The following is a 6379-nucleotide window of genomic DNA, read 5'->3' on the forward strand; positions in this document are numbered from 1 at the left end:
GATACCTTGGTAGATACATCCATAAATAAAATACATTTATAAAGAGCATAATTATTTATTCTAATAATTAATCATGTAAATAATACTAGTTTAAAATCAATCAGTATGCAGCAATACAATTGATACATAGGTACTTATTTTCATCAATTGGCACCGTAAAACATTTATATTTTAATACATTCAAATCAATTAAAAGTCGAGCTTCAGGTATAATTCCATGAACAGAAAATATTTTAAGATACAGGATTAACAAAAAAAGGGGAATATTTAAATTTGGTTACCTCTAGTTTAATATTATCACTCAAAAAATGAATTATTTTATTGACTTTGACTAAATCATTATTTTCAAGTATAAAATATGAATCTTTAACTTTTTTAGAGCTCACAATAAATTATTTTAAAGTAATTCTCTCATATAATATTTCAGTTATTGAATTATTTTCCATATCATCATAGGGCACATTTTCAAGAATAGGGAAATTCTGTGGAATAATATTAGCTTGAGCTAATATTTTTAGAACTTTTTTTAATAAATTGTAAATAATTTTCAAATTTAAAAGCAATAAATAAATTTAAAGCACCATGTGTCAAAACAAAATCACTGACAGAATTAATCCATGCACATTATAACCAACAAATTCTTCACCATAATTAGATGAATATTCAATTACAAATCTTTTCAACAAATCTTTAGCTAAGTAATTATGAGTGAAACAAGATTCAGGGGGAAATGAGGATGCAAACAGCAGAACTTAAAAGTATAAAATGTTTATATAGAGATGTTTTTAAACGGCCTTTTATTACTATTGGGCCAGTATACAGCAAAAAAATTTAATATTAACTAATTCTTGTGATGCTTTATCAGGATTTATTAGTCGAACAGGCTTTTTACCTTTAGTCCAAAAAACAATCAAATTTTTAACAACACCGAGACATATGTTATTCATGTATTCAAGTACTGCCGTTGATGTTATATTTGTGGGCAAATCTTCCAATGTACTTTCATCTTTATGATAGTATTCATCAAGTTTATTTCGAAATGTTTCATTGGACCTTGAAGGACCATTTAATTTTAAAAAAACCATTCGATTTATTATGAAAGTACCTTCTACTGTACAAGAGTTACATCCATGATAGGCATTACGTTTTTTTACATTTAACACAAAACTTTTTGCAGGAGCATCACACACAATTTGGGAAATTTCAAATTTAAGTAAAATGTTATTAATTCACAAACCATTATTTATAATTTCTTTCATTTCTGTTATAAATGGATTTAAAAATTCATGACTCGAAGAAGGTTTTGCGAATTTACCATGATAAATTCCTACTGGAACTACATTTTTTAATAATATATGTAGATTTACAAAAGATATAAGTACGAGTATGTTAAACGTTATCACTGCAATTAGTCTGATATATTTTCCCTCGTTTTTAAGCATTTATTATCACTATTGATATTGTTATTTATATGATAATTATTTTGATAAACAGATATTCAATTAAACTCTAAAATTTGAACTATTATGAGAATTCTGAGTAATTAGTATTATTAAAAACTATATCTACGAAAACGGTAAGTAAATAACATTATATAAGTTTCTAATTAGGTGGTTTAAAAGGTGGTTATTATAGTAACCACCTTTAAGTTTTTGTTAACATTTGTAGATGAATATTATAAATGATGATGACATTAATAACTTTCTCAACGACATACCTTGTGATGGTGAAAGTTTCTCTGGCAGCGAATTTGACGATAGTGACAATGATAAAACATATACACGATACACCGAGAATTACTGAAACTGTAATACATGGTTTCTGCCAGTTCAAGCGATCAAGGTGATTCAAATGATGATGAGTGTTTTTATCAAATACCTACTCTCCCTGTTAGTATTTTTATAATAGATATTTGCAAAGTAGTTCTGTATAATATTATTTTATGTTTCTACTATAATGTAGAAATATGATTCACTGTACATATCATTATATGTGTATCTAACTATTCTCAGTAAAAATATATTATACTATGTACTTATTTATTTTTATTCGAATATATTTTGAAATATTTAGAATTAACATAATAAATTAATTTGTAGATAAAAATAAGAAATATATTTTTATACTATTTAGGTACATTCTAGGTAGGTATAATGTATATAGTATAATTTTATAAATGTGAATAAATACATATTTTTTTATTACAGTACATATATTATTTACAAATATATTTTATATTGAATTAGGCTAACCCTGGGCCCTCTAGATGTTCTAGAACAAAAAAAGGTAATCCAATTCAACAAGTAGAACCATTTGAACCTCCATATGAACCTCTTTTATGGGGAAAATCAGAAACTATGCCTTCTAAAGAATTATTTACTAATGATTTGGATTGTGGACCAATTGAAAATTTTAAAGACCTGTAAGACAAATCTCCTTATAATATTTTTTGTCAAATATTTGACAATAATTTGATTGAGCATATAGTGTTTCAAACTAATCTATATGCAACACAAATAGGAAAACCATTTACATCTACTTATGATAATGAAATTAAAGTTTTTATTGAGTTTAACATGTATATGAATATAAAGCGCCTCTCAAGTTATCGGGACTATTGGTATAGTGCACCAGATTTACATGATAATTATGTATCAAGTTTGATGAGTGTAAAAAGATTTAGTTGGCTTTTATCTATAATTAATTTTAATGATAATCAACATCAACCAAAACTAGATAAACCCTATTATAATAAGTTATATAAAATTCGACCATTCTTAGATCAAATTGGACAACATTTTTTAAAATCATATAGACCTCATAGAGACGTTGCTGTTGATGAAGCCATGGTGAAGTTCAAAGGCAGAAGCTCGCTAAAACAATACATGAAGGACAAGCCTATACAAAGAGGTTATAAAGTGTGGATGTTCTGCGATATTTCTGGGTATAATTTAAAATTTGAAGTGTATACTGGTAAAAAAGAAGAAAAAATTGAAACTGGTCTTGGAGGTAGGATAGTACTTGATATGTGCCAAGAGTTGGAAAACAAAAATCATGTTGTTTCCATGGACAATTTTTTTTCCAGTAATATTCTTTATGAAAAGCTGTTAGTTAAAAAAATATATGCTTGTGGAACTGTAAGATATAATCGAAAATTTCTTCCAACCCTTATAAGAGACAACCAGTTGCAGCGAGGTGATTATGATTGGGCAATAAGCAACAGGGGATTGGCTTTTTATAAATGGAAAGATCGAAAAGCAGTTCATATCTTATCTTCTCTCCCCTCACCAGATGACAAAGTATTTGTCAATAGAAAAAAAAAAGATGGAAGTACTTCAAAAGTTGCATGTCTCTTGGCATTAAAGGATTAAAATTTAAATATGAACTTTGTTGACAATTTTGACCGCCTAAAAAATGATTACTAATGTGACAGAAAGAGCCATAAATTGTACATGAGACTATTTTTTCATTTTATTGATTGCTGTGTTATCAATTCATTCATTATATACAAAGAGTTAGATACAGAGGTTAAAAAATTGAACAATAAAGATTTTCGTAGAAATGTATACCATGGCTTACTATCTAAAAAATTAGTTGAAGCGCAATCCCCACACTCAGCAAAAAACAGGTCTAAATCAAATATTGAAATCAGCAACCATACGCTACACGTCTCTAAATATATGAGACTTACTGAATCCAAGCATCGACCAATTCAAAATAGTAGTAGACGGTGTTCTATGTGTTCAACTAAAAAGAAGCCAGCAAGAACAAATTGGATTTTTTCTACTTGTAAAGTTCCTTTATGCATCAAGAAAAACAAAACTTGCTTTAAAGATATCATACAAAATAATATTTAGATATATAAAAACGAAACAACCAAATAAATTTTATTTTATTTTTATTATTTATTCAAAAAGGTATACTTTTATTTTATTTTTATTTTTAGATTCTGAACGAAGTGATGAATGTATTGATTTTACAATGGTGTGTGTTTATTTATTTTTGTGTCTGTGTATAGCATAACTAGTCGAATAATGCTTCAATTTCTAACTATGGGGGGTTTCCGATGTAAAAGTGAATATCCTTGGTGCATTATAGAGGTAAAAAGTTAACATTTTCCAACAGTTTTCAAAAAAATCAAGAAAAACAAAAAAAAAATGACGGAAAAAAGGCAATTTTCAAAACCAGTTTTCGACCAAATCAATTTTTTTTTATGGTTGTAATTTAAAAACTAATCACTGAAAATACTTGAAATTTTCACCAAATGTTAATGTCAGTAGTATCTGTATATAGTTAAATTTTCAAACAATTTTGACTTTTTTTGAGTTATTTATAGACTACTGAAATTTTCGATTTTTTTTAAAGTGTCGATAAAAAATTTTTGGATGACCAAAAAGTTTTGAAAATTTAATACAAGGCTCCTTATGAGTTGTTTTTATTGTAGCTAAAAAAAATTAAAAATCGTTAGTCACAATTTTTTTTATAAGAGTTTATAGTTCAAATTTTTACGAAATCTGTTGAAAACGCGAAAATTTGCAAGTAATTTTGAAGTTGAAAAATCATAAAATTTTTTTCTTTTATAACTAAGTTTTGAAAATTTGGTACAAGGTTCTCCATACATTTTTCTTCTTCAATATCTGTAAAAAAAACTACCGGATTCAGACAAAAAATTTTTATGAGTGTTTTAAATTTAAATTTTTACAAAACCGCGTTAAATAACGGTTTAGCCTCAAACGATTTTTGATATTTGTTATAATAAAGTATAAGTCGTAGATACTTGAAAATTTTACCAGTTATTTAGATTGGCATTTTATTTACTTGATTTAATTTTCAAAATATTTTGAGTTTTTTTGAGCTACTTATAGACAACTGAAATTTTCAATTTTTCTGAAAAATTTTTTGGCCCTATCAAAATACTTGAAAATTTTATACAAAGTTCCTCATATGTTATTCTTATAGTGATTAAAAAATTATAAAAATACATAGGCACAATTTTTTTTAATTAGCATTTGAAGTTCAAATTTTGACAAAAATTCGTCAAAACTATGAATATTTGCAAATTATTTTGTAGGTAAATCATCTTCGTTCAGAATCGTTTTTCGTATACAATGATACCTATCATTGCATTCAAATTTAACCTACCCTAGTCCGAGGTCCACCCCACCCCCTAATGTACAGCAGAACGGTACCCACTTGCCCACTTTTTTTAAATTGTTGTTACTGTTGTTAGTAACCAAATTTTATAACTAATTTAAAAATTGTTACGATACTATAGAGTTAAAGTTAACGTTTTCTCAAACGATGAAATTTTCATTCCCGGAATAAGTACATTAGATTCTAATGAAAATAATAGTAGAGAATGTGAAAATATTGAGTTACACGAATTGGAAACCGTCAACGATCCAGAAATCGAAAACTCACCTACAGAGTATATTTACTACATTTATAATTTAATTCTGAAATAAAATAAAGATCTTTGAATTTATAATTTACTATAATAACTACTTAAAAAATTTCAGAATAATACCTAATGAATTAGACGGACTTAGAATTGTTGATATGTCTCATATATTTTTCCAGATACAAAATATGAAACATGACGGTGGATTTGATTGCAATTTTATGAATATGCATTTTGTAAATGATATTCGTTCAGGTTTTTATTCTGTTTTTTTTATTTAAATGCAATATGTGTAATTTAGAAAAAAAAATTAGTTCTACTAAAATTGTACCCAATTGGTCCATCAATAAAGCTGCTGTAATTAGTTCTATCGCAATAGGTAAGTACTAATCAATATATACAAATAACAAAAATATGAATAAATAATAATATTATAAAATAATAAAAAAAAATATAAATTTTAAGACATTTAGAAAATTTTATTTAGGAATTGATTGCACACAGCTATCCGAATTTTTTTCTGGATTAGAAATACCATCGATGTCTCCTACTACATATATTTCAATAGAAACTAATTTAGAACCTGAAATTAAGAATACATCATGGACTGAGATGCAAAAAGCCGGCGAATACAGGTGATATCAATACAGATGGGATTCCTTTGTTAACTGTGGTGACAGACGGACAGTGGTCTAAGAGAAGTTATAGCACGAAATACGATGCATTATCGGGAGTAGTAAGTATTGAAATAAAAAAAATTTTATTATTTAAAAATAATAAGTTAATTGAAATAAAATTATTTCTATTTAGGCTAGTATAATCAGTTATAACAAAAAAAAATTTATTTGTCGGAATTAGAAATCGATACTGTATAACATGTGAGAGAGCGTTGAATAAAAAAATCGAAATTCCAAAACATTTTTGTTTTATGAATTGGAAAAAGGGAGCCACGAGTATTGAGGCGGACGGAATTGCTGA

General features: G+C 26.7%; 1 pseudogene; it reads right to left on the reverse strand.

The window, feature by feature from the left end:
- Window positions 1–495: 495 nt before the first annotated feature.
- LOC126554092 (uncharacterized) lies at window positions 496–1085 on the reverse strand (annotated as a pseudogene).
- Between the last annotated feature and the right edge of the window lie 5294 nt (window positions 1086–6379).

The sequence above is a fragment of the Aphis gossypii genome, unplaced genomic scaffold (assembly GCF_020184175.1).
Source record: "Aphis gossypii isolate Hap1 unplaced genomic scaffold, ASM2018417v2 Contig00429_ERROPOS248183+, whole genome shotgun sequence".
NCBI lineage: Eukaryota > Metazoa > Arthropoda > Insecta > Hemiptera > Aphididae > Aphis > Aphis gossypii.